Source organism: Diadema antillarum, unplaced genomic scaffold (assembly GCF_040938485.1).
Source record: "Diadema antillarum isolate AM-2024a unplaced genomic scaffold, OU_Dant_1.0 scf00000053, whole genome shotgun sequence".
Lineage (NCBI taxonomy): Eukaryota > Metazoa > Echinodermata > Echinoidea > Diadematoida > Diadematidae > Diadema > Diadema antillarum.
In genome coordinates, this window is record NW_027270942.1 from 41,625 (window position 1) to 57,124 (window position 15,500).

The window sequence follows — 15,500 nt, forward strand, 5'->3', positions numbered from 1 at the left end:
CTCAATTCTTACCTAACTTCGCATGTCAGTTTACATCTTAGGCCTAAACATCTATTTTTGGTACTAACAAGTTAATTACACATTTAACTTCGGCCAATTAACTTTATTGAAAATCCCTTCAGTGGGAGATTGTGGTTCATTTCTTGATTATCGGCCTGAGGCAATAAAGAGTATCTTCTCTCTTTTCTTTGTCATTGCCATTTGACAGTGTATTCAAAATGTTGTTTATGTTATGATTAGCATTGTTGATAATTCATAGGAAAGTCACATACACATTATGCAAACAAAGGTACACAAATCACGTGGACTTTATCTTTTGCTCACGCGAGAAGAGAAATTTGCATAATTCAACACACTTAAAAGAATTAAAACAAAACATGCCACACTCGTCCACATTATGTGCACACAACTTGCTTCCAGTTTTACTTTAAATACTGCTGTACGGGGTGGAGGTTGAACAGGAAAATGCTGAATATATGTGTCGTCTTTCTACTGTCATTGATGACGCTTTTAAAGGGTAATCAAAGATACTATACATTTCGTGAATCCGGAGAATGCGCCTATATTGATAGAACACATCCGTGAACGTTTGTAGTAAATCGGACAATCACTTTAAAAGTTAAGAATTTGTCAAGGTCAAGATTAAATTTGCTGGATGAGGAGACTAAACAACACCTTGTGACGGCATGACAGGTATGGAAAACAATAAAGAGAAAATTCATAATATTTTCACGTGTGACATAACGAAAGAGCGCTTATAATTGACTTCCTCGTTTAAGAAGGCAGAGGGAGTAATATTATAACAATTACAACACGGGGAATGTGTACTTTTACCTAAGAAAAAAAATTGGAAATCTCTTCATATTTTCTTTATATTGTTTTCCATATGTGACGTCAAGAACAGTAGTAGTCTTCTCATCCAGCAATTGCGCTGCACCGAATAAAGAATTCATAACTTTTCAAAGGTTTGTCCAATCTTTGTCAAACTCTTACTGGTGTGTTCTGCTGCGTTGCTTCATCCACTCGATCCACATGCATATTTGAGTTTCATTGCCCTTCAATTATCTCGATTTGGAGATTTGCGTTGGTGATTTTTCAGTGTCCAGACCTTTTAAACAGCCACATTTGGTTTCCTAAGACAAAGGTAGGTGAAATATACACATTTTACGGCATCGACTGTCTGTTGTCTTTATTGGTCTAATCTTCCTCCGACATGACAAGAGAATGAATGAAAATGGGTATTGTTCAGTTAAATGCATTCAAATAAACAATGAAATCAAATGTTCTTTCACTTACCATGAGGGTCGATCTCACTGGCGGAAACTTCTTCGCTACTTCTACAACTGATCAGTCGCTCGCCGCCACTCGTGCTACTCAAAAAGGGATGTCATAGTATTGATGCAGATGAGGACTGGGCTTTTAACTTTTTGCGAGATACCAAGAAACCGCTTATGAAATGATACAGTGTATACCATTTAAAGTTTATATATTTGCTGAAAATTGGTATTGGAATGAGGAATCCAAAAATAAAAGTACATCCAAACATCCAAAGCATTACAAACGAAGCGATCCTAACATTGGGGTCCAACTTTTCATTAGGATTGATCTCTTTGGGATATATTCTAAGCTGCGACCCTCAAAAAGTCCTCTCAGTCGCGGAGACGTCTCCACAATGTCTCCAGTAGGTCGTCAATGGGTCTCCGCGAGGTCACGGAGACCTCCGTGTGACGCCGCGGACAAGATTAATACCCGCAAATTGGCCACGATGTCGCGAAGACGTCTCTGCTATGACACCAGATGGAGACTGGAAAAAGTCTCTGAACAAAATCGAACATGTTCGATTCTTTCGTGACTTCCCGGAGACCAGGCTAATCAATTGATTCAACTCAATTCCAGTTATTTTATTTCTACATAAACTATTACTAAGCCACGCACATTCCGCTTACATGAGTGCATGGTATATTAAGGAACTTTGAATCACATAGTTTCCGCAAAAGCTGTTATCAACTCTAGCAATAAACTTCTCAATAACTTGCATGAAACATAAAGGTGTTCTAGATCTTATGATGATATGCGATTTGGATAAGATTCAATGACATCGTATTCCTGGAAGATATGAACTACATCAGACATGCCAAAAGTGAGAGAGGCAAGTTAGAGAAAAAAAAGTGTTTTGGCTTTAGCAATCATCAGAAGGTTCTACTCCGTTTGGAAATAAATCAACGAGATCATAATGATCATAGAATTATAATTGTAGAAAATACGATGTTTCATGGACAATAATGTTAGAGCAGTAATGATGATGATGATAATAAAGATGGTACAGTATTTTCATAAACAAGATCTCAAGTTTTAAGTCAATTTTTTTCTCGAATCTTGATATTCATGTCTGAACGAACCACGAAGAAAGACATTTCTAGCGCAGCTATAAATTCTATTACTGTACATGTGTGTATGTATATATTATATAATTATGAATATATATATATATATATTGTATACATATATATATGTGTGTGTGTATATACAGCTGTATATATATATATATATGTATATATATACATATATGAGTGTGTGTGTGTGTGTGTGTGTGTGTGTGTGTGTGTGTGTATGTTACATTAATTACAATGACCATGCAGAGAGTAACTACATTATTTTTTTTAATGACAATGCTATTCTGATCTTGAACAAAATTATTTGTCAAAAAGCCGTCATAATCTCTCGTACAGAACGAACAGATTTTGTTTAATTGCAGACAAAATGCAGTTGAGAATAATCTTTTGAAAGCTATTTTCATTTTTTTACCCTCGGATGATAACCCCACCCCGATTTTGCAGGTTAGAGGCTAATGATAATTTTAAAAAAAAAATGGTATATGCAGTCATATGACGGGGGAGAACGGCAATTCATCCAAGATTTGCGCGCGCCGTTTGCTCCGCAGTTTGTTAGGGGTCAATCAACGGCAGAGATCACGCCCCATTGTTACGCGTTATCCTCTTACACAATAGTAGTCGTAGATTTAAAGTCGCCTCAGAATAACGGACTATAGCGGGTTTATAAGTGCCTCTAATGAATATTAGCAGCCACACCTAGTCAGTGGATCGGGGAAAACGGGAAGTGCATCCACGAAGTTGGTTCTCAGATAGCTGTATGTAGTTTGTCGTTGTTAATGACATTGATAGAATGTGACCACAGTCATAAATAATGACAAGTGCTATGCCTGGCGAACTTCAATTTTACGTCATTCTGTTACTTCATCTGATGACGCTGACAGGTATTGTAAAATCTAAAATGTGCTTGATTTGTTTTTCGCATGTGTGATTTTGCGTTTGCAATAGTTTTGTCTTTCCTTAATCTGAAACACAATTGAGCCCCCATTTCCCACACTGAACTTTTAACATATGTATTTTGCTTCTTTTCTCTCAGCTTAAGATTAGAGCAACACACTCGTATAATACTATAATAATATAAATTTATACCTGAAAAATTCGTAATTTCATCTGTTTGTTTTTTTTTTTGCGTTTATCCCAGAGAATGTAAATTTTCATATATCTATACTCTGCTTTACAAGCAGGCATAAGAAGGCTTGGGCTCAGCAATACTGCACTGGTAAAAAGATATGATGAATGCATGCTTACGTATACATACACATAATATGCATATGTTAATAAACCAACAACGATGGTTTAGACCTACAAAATCACACTAGGTTCTTAATAAAATTGTATTTTAAACGTGTAGCCTCCGTGTAATAGCAAGCTTTGCATATTCACGTGGTGCGATAAATCAACGCGAAGTCATACACTATGCGATTTATTGTGTTTTAATAAATGATCTTAAAGAGCTATTTGATGAAATCAATTATATAAGTTGACATCCCTCACGAATGTCTCTGATTATATCATTACGCATTCCTGTTAGAATAAGTCAGTCTACTTTGAAAAGATAATTAGATTTAACCACATTTCATGAATAAAAAATACGACTGGTGAAGTGTCACACGTCATATTTACGGCTAATTTCATATTGTACTCCTTGCACAACCATCGATGATGTAATGTTAGCCTATTGAATATAAATGACCTATCCTACACACCCTATACAATCTATGTATACAAAACTTACTGATAGTGTTTTCTTTTTGTTTGGTTTTTTTACTGTGAGATGCATGAACCGGCCTTATATGGTTATACCATTTAAAACAAACTCTGCAAAACAACAGAATATGTCGCTAACAACTAAAAAAAAAAAAGAAGAAAGAAATAAGATTACTGCATGACTGTGAGCGCGACAACCAATGTGGATTGGTTACAGTCCCTAGCTAGCCCAACCGATTACATTGGTTACTGGTTGTCCAACGAATTGGTTAGTTTATAACCAATATAATGGCTGAAACAACCAATATCGGGTTAACCAATGAGAATGGTTACTGGTTGACCAACGAATTGGTTAGTTTATAACCAATATAATGGCTGAAACAACCAATATCGGGTAAACCAATGAGATTGGTTGATTTTTTGACCAATCTGTTTTTAGGGTGTATGTATTTCAAGTTTTCCGGTTTATATTTACTTACAAAAAGAGCCACCTGGCACCCAGAATAGTCATGCTCACGCACAATAATTGCACACGACGATCCAATGAATTTCCTCTTCCCTTTATGAGAACTGCACATATTCCCCCTCCCCCCCCCCCCCAAAAAAAAAAAAAAAAAATCTGTCCTTATTAGACTGTTAAAAAAAAGAATCTCCTGAATTCATGCTTTCTGCATGCAACACCAGATAACTGCTTGTGTGATAACTTGATGCTTTTACTGGTCCTAACGATGCAGAGGCATGTTCACAGACGTCTTTTCTTTCTCCTCTCCAGCTCCTTGTTTTTTGTTGTTTTGAAATGTCATTGTGTTCTTTCCTCTTGGTAGAATATTTGTCGATTATCGGTCGTTGGGATATGTTTGTATATCTTTAAAATGAGTGGACAAGTGTGTGTGTGTGTGTGTGTGTGTGTGTGTGTGTGTGTTTGTGTGTGTGTATATGTTTTTGTTTTTTTTTTTTGGTCAGATTTTTCTGGTACACACTGTTCAATGAATCGTGCCATTTTATAAGGTTGGTATCATTTTTATGTGTATTTCCTCTACATTTTAAAACAAGTAGCAGTTTATGCTTTTATATAATTAACCTGCATCATTTATCACTTAATCTCGACCTGTTCACAGATTGGTTTTGAGGAAAATTGTTAATTACGTTGTGTTAAATCCAGTGGTCCATCTTTCACACCTCTGCTTTTCAGCAAATCAATTCTACCATTATTATATTTAATCTTCTGGCCCTTTTGAAAAGTATGCATTATTTCTCTTATCATTCAAGTAATTTGAAAATATATCTTGCAATATGTTTCTTTATTTAGTGAAGGGTATTTCTTTCAAATTGTTTAAACAATATGATTTTGTCACTGAATGGAACGGAATGGAATGGAATAGAATGGAATTGAATTGAATTGAATTGAATTGAATTGAATTGAGTTGAATTGAATTGAATTGAATTGAATTGAGTTGAATTGAATTGAATTGAGTTGAGTTGAGTTGAGTTGAATTGAATTGAATTAAATTGAGTTGAATTGAATTGAATTGAATTGAATTGAATTAAAAAAAGTTACACAGGTGATTACATTGTCGGTGGAGAGTGTACAAAATGTTTCCATAGTCTCATCAATTTATCTATTGACGCTCTCTGTGCCAAAGAGTCAAATGCACACTAATTTCACACACATATCTATGGCCAGAAAATTAATGTGGCACACCGAGGGTTAACCTCTGAGGGGAGATGTAAGGTGTTTTAAAGGGGCAAAGAAATCGTTATCCTGATTGTTTATTATATTTCATGTTTACTTACATGATGTTTATATAATATATAATATACTTATATAATGTTTAATGCTCAGATGATTGCGGAATTCATGAATGATTAGGACTGAGGCTAATATTGACATGGCCTCACGAAGTCCTTTCCCCACTCACCCCTTTCGCTCCTGTCGCGTTTGGATTCTTAATCACAGCAAGACAAAGATTTTAAATACGACAAGTATAGCTATAAGCATGAATGGACTTTCAGCCATCACGTATTTACCATATCGAAAGAAAGAGAAATTAAAAAACGGAACAAAAACAGAAGAATCATCAAATTATGACCAGGAGCACTTGAAAGTCAGACAGTGAAATTAGTGTAAAATCCAGTGAAATTGCAACGCCATGTTTTACTTTATTTCCTTTAAAAAAACACACAATAAAAACCAAGACATAAATTCTATCGAAAAGCGCAAGAATAAATCGAACGCTCTTGTCTACAATGTATACCTTCAGCATTCGCATTCCATTCTTTTCGTTTCTCTTTCAAGAAAAGCCATTCGATGATAATTTTCTCATCCTCGGACGACGAGTGTTATAAAATTCTCTGAACGAACCATCTGTATCTGTCCGTAAATCAAAATGTCCCTGGATATATGTATATATATAAATACACTTGTGCATATATACTGCCCACTTCATTAATTGCGAGCTGTAAGATCAAGGTCTGGCTAACACAATAAGTCCATGAAGCCAATCTGCAGATATTGGTAAAATGGTTCATTAGATTTGATTGATATGACTATTCACAAGGTATTCTACCTCCCTGTGATTGACGCGAAAGTGGAGATATTGTGACAGGACAAATTTGAGTGCATGTGAGAACATTTTTTAGCCCTCCAATTATGTCCACCATTTCGACCAAATTAAAAGGAGGAAGTCTTCGTGAAAAAAAAAATGATTGCACGATGTTTCCAAGTATATCTTCGTAGTGAGCTCAAATGTTCTCCCCATATATATATATATACGAACATGTGTGGGGGAGGGATTGTGTGTGTGCGCGCATACACATGTACGTATCTGTTATACATGCAGCGCCTTGGCAACGAGTAGTTTGGAAAAGCTGAATAGTGCAAGCGTAATGCAGTGCAAGATCAGTGAAATTGCAATACCATGATACGCGTGCCTGATGTGAACATCGTTCACTTATTAACTCGATTAAAAAATTCTAATTTAAAAAAAAAGAATTCAAATGCTCTACAGAATTCCAGATCTCTACTCTAGTCTTATAGAGTAGATTATATACACGATATACAACTCTCAGATTCCGTGGGATGGCAAGCGATCACCGCGTCCATCGGACTGCAATTGTCAAATTTACAATAATTCTCTGAAAGCTTATTTCATGTTTTTTTTTTCTGTCAATTGATCTTTTCCAACAATTGATCTTGATTAAGATTATGAGAGTATTGGAAAAGAGATGGCAGTACAGTTTTTTTTTGGTAACCATTGTTTAAGCATCGCAAGTTTAAAAACAGCACAAAAATTGCAATTGACAAAATTCAGTGTTTGTTTGTTTGTTTGTTTGTTTGTTTGTTTGTTTACAACAGTGGAAAAGCAGTCTTTTGTTTTTCAGGTAGACAGGTGAACTAAGAGCCAGCAATATATACGGGTATATGTACTCTCAGCCAAAAAAGAAAGAAAGAAAGTAAACACTTTTTCCAGCTAATATTTTTCATAGCAGATTTTGATAAAAATGAATGTGTAATATACCATATCAAAGATTATTTAGTTGGCTATCAACCTGGTAGGTTTATACAAAGGGAAATTTCACGCATGAGTGAACACATTTTTTTTCCTTCAAGGCAGAAAAGTAAAAATTGCAGAATTGGACATACTGATATTCATTTGCAAACGCCCTCCAAGATAGCAATGATAACAAAAGATCAATTTAACGCAATGAGAGACATGAATGAAATAGCAGAAATAAGTTTCCGTTACCTTTTTTCCGTTTATATTCAAAACAAAAACATAGTGGGGAAACTGAAGGTGGAACATAAGCCTTTTTCGTCAATTCAAACTTTAAATGACATAGGGAGTAAGCCGTAAAGGTGATAAAATCGACAGAATTTCATCATTTTACCTTTTAATTAAAGAATTTAAGAATGCATGAGACAAATTCAAGACCCAAAATATTATTTCAAATTTTCTTAAGTTAGAATAACGTTTCAAATTTAACTTTCTTTGTTGCCATAATTTTTCTCTTAAATGTCTTTTGACTGCGGATTTGACAGAAGATTCTTCATTTTCCTCCATAATTTTTTTTTTGCCTTTCTTTGTCTTTGGAGGGTTGCAGAGACATTATTGAGATCATATAAGGTTGATGTTTTCAAATTAATTTGCATTTCTAGTGTGTTGAATTTGTCCCTTTTTTGTTCTCATTATCATATGGAAGAGCAAATACGCTTGAATAACAACTTGTCCATTTTGCAATTTTTACTTTTGTGCCTTGGAAGAGAAAAAACGAATGTGTTCACTCATGCGTAAAGTTAACATTTTAATTGACCTACTAGGTTGATAGCTAATTAAATTACCTTTAACGTGGTATATAAAACACCATTTTTAGTCAGATAGTCTATGAGAAAGATGAACTTGAAAAAGTGTTTACTTTCTTTTTTGCTTATATATACATTGTATATATATATATATATATATATATATACATGTATACAGTATATATATATGTGTGTATATATATATAAATACATATATTTAGGGTGCATTGTATATCGCCACTTCTTTTTTTAATCACATTCAATCAGCGAAACAGTCATGTTGACACGTATACAATATAATGCATATAAAGTAATATTGTTTATAGGAGACGTGTGATTAATGATTGTGTAATGCATGTTTACTCTGTTCATGTTGTTTTACTTTTGTATCCTTGATATTTAGACAGAGGTGGTAGTCGTCTTTTAAACCATTATAAAATACACACACACACACGCACACACACACACACACACACACACACAAATCAAATGAAAAGTAACTAATTTTGTCCATCACCAGAATCATGCATCCTTAAAGATGCGTTTTTCCATCCCAGGTGGTACGTGCCCCGATGGGTGGGAAAGCATAAGCACGGGATGCTACAAGTATGCTTCCAGTCCCGCCGTGGATTATGACGGAGCCGTGGCAGCCTGTAGTGCTATAGGGGGTTACCCGTGGGTGAACGACCACAACAACGACGAGAAATTAGCGATAGATTCGTCAACATACGTTAGAGCCGGTAAGCAGCCCTATGAATCCATCTGGATTGGCTGTACAGACAGAGAGGTGGAGGGAACCTTCAAGTGTGAGGATGGATTGCAATATCAAGCGACTGATGGTAAGAAGTAAAAAGGAACATTCGTTTTCATTCATTATTTTTCCAGCAGAAACATACAAATAATGTACAGAAGTTTAATGCAAAGTAAAATAATTGCCGTAAGCGACAACTAAAAAATCCCCTGAGAGAAAAGCCCTATTAAAGACCACGTGTATAGCGGTCACCTATCTAACGCGGCCAGCGGCCACAAATTTTGTTTCCCGTGGTACAGATTTTAACGTGTCTTTAGCGGCCACAGACCAACGTGGAGCCGTATATAGCCAGGCCAATAATTCAGCGTGTTTTTGTACTTTGTAGCCGTGCCAGTCATTCATGGACAACGTTCTGTACAAAAAAAAAAAGAAAAAGAAAGGTATTCGGAGAACGATAGGTCCACGGTATATATACTCAATACTGTCACCCCCAATAACGCAGCGAACAGCACTTAACTGTTGCATTCCCCACACACGTTAACACGTAAACAAAATGATATAAACTTTCAAACAAAACACAAAATTGAATCGATATTATCTAGGGTAGACATGACACGTTTCTCTAGTAAAAAAAAAAAAAAAAAAGTTCTTGGAAAAAAAAAGAGGCGAGTGCAAAAATGTGTTTGAAAATGAGCAAATACCGTATCTGCTATCACATATATATTGTAGATGCAGGCAGAGGCGCATATTATATCGATATGGGACAGACAGAAATACAGTGACTTTGACAATTTTTTCAGCAAATGCGAAACTGGTCAACCACAACATAACATTCGGGTTCAGCTTTGAGAATTTAAACAGTAGTATGTCCTTCACTTATCACTAGTACTGTATAATGAATTCAAGAGAAGAAGTTTTAAATCTGGGCTTCCCACCCAAAGGAACAATTTTTACATTTCAAAAAACGTTTTAAGCGGAAGAGAATTGAAAGTCAAACGAATATTACAAAATAACAGGTATTTGTGAGAAGGTGGTAAATATTCAGTTTTAAAGACATTACATAATGACGTTATTAAAAAATAGACCAGCGGGATCTCTGTGTCCTTTGTTTGCTGTGCTTTCTTTGTCTTTGTTTATAATCGGATATTCCATTGTTCCACGTTCCTTTTATTCACAGCTGACTGGAAAACACCAGGATGGAGCTCGGACACAGGTCGAAACTGTGCAGTGGTGTATCCAGGTACTGGTCAAGCTCCGGAGTACAGTACCTGCGGTATTGGTATTGGTTATACCTATGCTCTCTGTGAAAGTAAGTGCAGGAACGAATGATGAGGTGTCATTATTTCATGAGGTAGTACTCAAGTGACGTGGCTAAATTATTTACACTCCACCTCCCCCCCCCCCCCCCAAAAAAAAAAAAAAAAAAAATCTTGACACTATGTCACACGTCATAATGATGATATTGATATCAGTAGTTAGTAGTAATATCAATGAAACAATAATGATAACATCAAGGATAATGACAATGAAGCGAAAGACAATGACACTGATATTGCAAACAACAATGGTAAATGATAGCCAAATATATGACTGATCAATGACTGATATAATATGTCAAACAGAACCAGCAGCAAATGGCATCATTGTGTATCAATGATTTCTCTTCCTGTTAATAATGTTCTAGTAATAAACATAAATAGACAGGCAAAAAACGTATCTTCCATTCAAAACAAAATCACCAAAGTTCCTATATACATATTGAGAAAGGCTTTAAGCAAGCTTTAATTGTTATGTAAAAAGTATATCTTTGGGAAAACAAAGCTACAAAAAAAATCCTTCCCCTATTTTTTTGGTCTATTTTTCATGTTTCTTTGTGTGTCCCCCCCCCCCCCCCCCTCCCCAGTTGCACCATTGCCTCCAGCCTCCAACAGCATTGCCTCCATGAGATCTAATCTTTATTCGTTGGGTGAGGGACGAGTTTGGTGGACCAGTGAGGGATAAATGCTTACGAGGAAGTGTGATGGCGACCACAACAGAGAAGAGTAGGATTCACTGTGCAGGGGAGTGTTCAAAGAATCTTGCTTGTTTGTCCATGAACTTTAAAGGTGGAGTATGCGAGCTGAACAGCGACACGAAAGACAGTGCGCCTGGAAATTTCGAGGTTGACCCAGGATGTAACTATTACGAGCCTGTGCCGCAATGAGTAACTAATTGTATAGCTGGTATACTCATTTAGTAATAACTGCGCTAACTCATCAACAATGACGTTTGCCCAATGAGGTATGCGAGTTTATTCCGTCATTGACGAATTCAATTTTTAAACAGGGCCTCATATTGGTTGTTTTTGTTTGTTTGTTTGCTTTTGCTTTTTGAGTAGGAGAGAAAATCTGTAATAATAAGCTCACAATACAGCCTCCAAAATTGAAATTTTACCTGCATTTTACCTCTTGGTTGTTTTGATCTACTCCGTGTCACTGCTGTTTCTGTGGTTTTTACTTATTTTTTTTTTCATAACGCATAATGCTGCATGCAGGGCTAACACTTTCCCTGAATTTCATGCCTTGCGACGTTCAGATGTGAGAAACCACAATATCTGAATAAGTGGAAATTTATTATACCCTTATATTCCTGCCAAGATATCACAGAAGCGACGGTGTTCATTATAGCATAGTACATGTTAACTGTTGAGAAAATCGTAAAATCCTATAGACTTTCATATACTAATGACTAATTAAACAATTGGCTTTTCTCTGATTATTAAACAACATACAAAAGAAAGGAAAATATTCGGTATACATTTTGCAGAATAATGAAGAAAGTGCTTCTATCTGGTAAAGGTAGCAAAAATCAACAAACATAGTTCTATTATTAAGTAAAGTGCGATGTCTAAACGATAATACATCGAACCAAAGTGCTGACATTTTTAAGCACTTCAGAAACACAGCTTAGATTGATATTAAATGAGTAGATGAAGTAGATGATTTCTTACACTTAGGATTTTGTTTTTAAATTCAGAGATTGTTTAATATACATATGCATATGTAAAACCATGCTACGATTCTAACTCGCATTTGGATATAGGCACAGGGCTACATGTCTTCTCCTTTTAACTACTATATTTCGTCTACTTTTGTTTTTACGAATTAACGGTACATGTGTGTAATTGTAGCACAGGTCTGGAATCAAAATTATGTAATGAGTCAGTTTCGTTTGAAGTCATGAGGACTTAATGAATAACATAAGAAATTAAAACTGAGAGGACGTATGGAAACCCCATTTGGAAAAGTGCCTTTATTAATGCTACTTTTTATTTGTGGGGGGGGGGGACGGTAGAACGTTTCAATAGACAAGTTTAGATTAATTTTCTTTTGTGAGAACAATTTGATTCTTTCTCTGGTTACGAAGTCATTTTCTGACAAATGCCTATTGCGGATGCATCTGGAATTAGCCAATGGCGCCATTTTGGTTTTTTTTTTACTTTGAAACGAAAATACTTATCGTGTACGTCGTTGCCAAAATGTATATTTTCTGACCAAAAAAAAACATGATTCCATAGAATGTACAAAATAAAAGTTACTCAGGAATCACCTATTATCATTCAGCAGATATCCACAAGACTTGCAAAAAATCATTTTGAGTGTTCATGCTGCATATTATGCCATTATCTGCATATTCTTTAACAGTTGAGAATACAGAGTATACGTTAGGCGTCATGTAAAATAAGTAAAACTTCATTTTAAGGAACAGATTAAATCAGCTCGTGTCGTTTTCATGCATACGTTTGTTAGTTTGTTTGTTTTTTCTTGAGTCATCTTGCTTTATTTCGCTTTTCAGTGGGTCACCTATCTCCATCCATTCATCCATAGATTCATCTGTCGCTAGTGCTTACATCTGCAATTCTTATCTAAATTATAATGTACCACTGTTTTATTGATTGTTTATCTTGATATTTCTTAACTTTCATGTACATTGTGCGTATATGTAATTGATTCTAATAATTATTGAGATGTAGAGATGAAAATGAATTTGAAATTATACTCTATTTATTGAATCATTCCTGTCCATTCTTAAAATTGGATGACTGCACACAATGATAACTTTCAACAGTTTTGCGTGCGTTCTTGTGAAATTCAAAGCTCGCAAAGCGCGGCTAATACCTTGAAAATTTACCATCGATAATCATTTTTTTTTTCTTCTATCTAACAAATATAAAAAATCAAAAACAGCAAGTCACTATTGACTCGGTTTAAGTGAAACTGATGTGCAATGGAGTTTAGGTGTAGTCAAGATTCTGAAATTCGAGCAATCGATGTATGAAGAGCTTGCTTCCAAAAGGCGCTGAATCAATTATTTTGCGATGGATTTTAGCCTTTTGGAAGCAAGCTCGTCATATGAAGATATTCTTTTTTCAGTTTTAAACTCCAGCTTAAAGGTGAATACGCACAGTAAATGAATATAGATTCAGTGAATAAAGAAATGTTGGTAATAAAATCAAGCAAAACTTGAGAAAATCTGAAAATCCGTTCAAAAGTGATGATTTCTGAAGAGTGCATGGACATCTGATGGCAGAATCTTCGCACAACTGAAGACACAACGGGGTCAGCCATCTCCCAGACCATGCGTCATCTCCTCAGCCAGCGATTGTACTCGTTTGCAGTTGTAATGTGTATGTGATATGCCCTGAGCTAAATCGTTGACCTTGTACATATTGTATTTTGTGCTCTCATGTCATGTCAGTACTCTTTCTTTTTGTCATCATATGTATTGATTTATTGTATCAGTAAGGGTCCTGACGTACATGTAGGTCCCTGGCAGGTGTTTTTTTATGCCTGTTTTAGCAAATTTTGAACTCTTTTACTAGTTCTGATTAGTCTGTGTTATTACAATTGTATATTGCACAAAACTTGTACATGCTTGTGCATTTAATGTACATTAATTATTATTTTTTAATTAGTATTCAGTGTAATTGCCCAGTTTTTATCCTCTGCGTCTCTTGCCCTCTGTAGTTCTTACAATGAAGGCATATATCTATGATTTCCATTGTGCAATTCAGTGACAGGGTACTGTACAGAATATTACTTGCAGGCAAACTCCTATGTTTTACAGCATACATTTTTTTCATTGCTTTAATTCTGTATATAGCAGACTTCTTTTCATTCAGGCATGGGTCATCAGCTCTCCTTGTGACATTCCTTCAATATGAATGAATCTCGTATATACCCGCATATTTGTTCGGAATATTATGATCTGAATAATGTACCTACAAGAACCTCTTCCTCCCTCAATCTTTTTCATTGTAATATTCGTAGTCTTAAAAGAATATTGATAGATTGTACTCATGTATTTCGAATGTTAATACTAGTTTTTCAGTGCTTGGGATTACTGAAACTTGGTTGAATAACAATGAGAAGCTTTTACCTATACATGGTCTAAGTGGTTATAACTTTGTTGGAAAGGGAAAAAGGAACCGTCCCGGTGGTGGAGTGGGTCTTTTCATAAAAGGACACTCTAAAATATAAGATACGTGATGATCTGAATGTATTTGTAGATTCAGTGGAATTGTTTTGTATTGAGTTATACTCCGATTCAAATGTCATCATTGGAGTGTTATATAGACCACCTGGTCAGCCTATTCTTGCCTTCAAAGACAGTGTTGAGTCAATTCTCTTCAAAATGCTAACGAGCGTAAATCCTGTTTTATGATGGGAGATTTCAATATAAATCATTGTAATCAGGATGATACAAATTCCAAAGACTTAAAACAATACATGAATTCATATGCTTTTTTTCCTGTTATTTCTAAGCCAACCAGAGTCACAACTGAATCATCATCTTTGTTAGACAATATATTTGTTAATAACCCGTGCAATATTGATGTGTCAGGTATAGTCACTTACCCTGTAAGTGATCATATGCCAATTTTTCTCATATCTATGTAACTTTACACACACAGAATGTGAATGAGCCATGCTCATCTCTGGTACGACATATTAATGAGAGTAATATATTGTTGTTTTATGAAGAATTAACTGTGATTAACTGGGATGACATCATACACAATCTTACAAATGATGTTAATCTGTTATATGATATATTTTCTACAAAATTTTGTTCTTTTTACAATACATGTTTTCCAATGGTATTGACCAAGGGTAATAATAGGACAAAAATGAATCCATGGTTCGATAAGAATTTAAGGAAACTTTGTCGGAAGAAAAATGTTTACTATCGTAAACTTGTAAAAAAATCCTACATTATATAGAGAGGCTGCTTATAAGAAACAGAGAAATATTGTTAATGATGCAATAAGAAAAGCTAAGAGTGATTTTTATGGTAAGAAATTCTTGGGAGT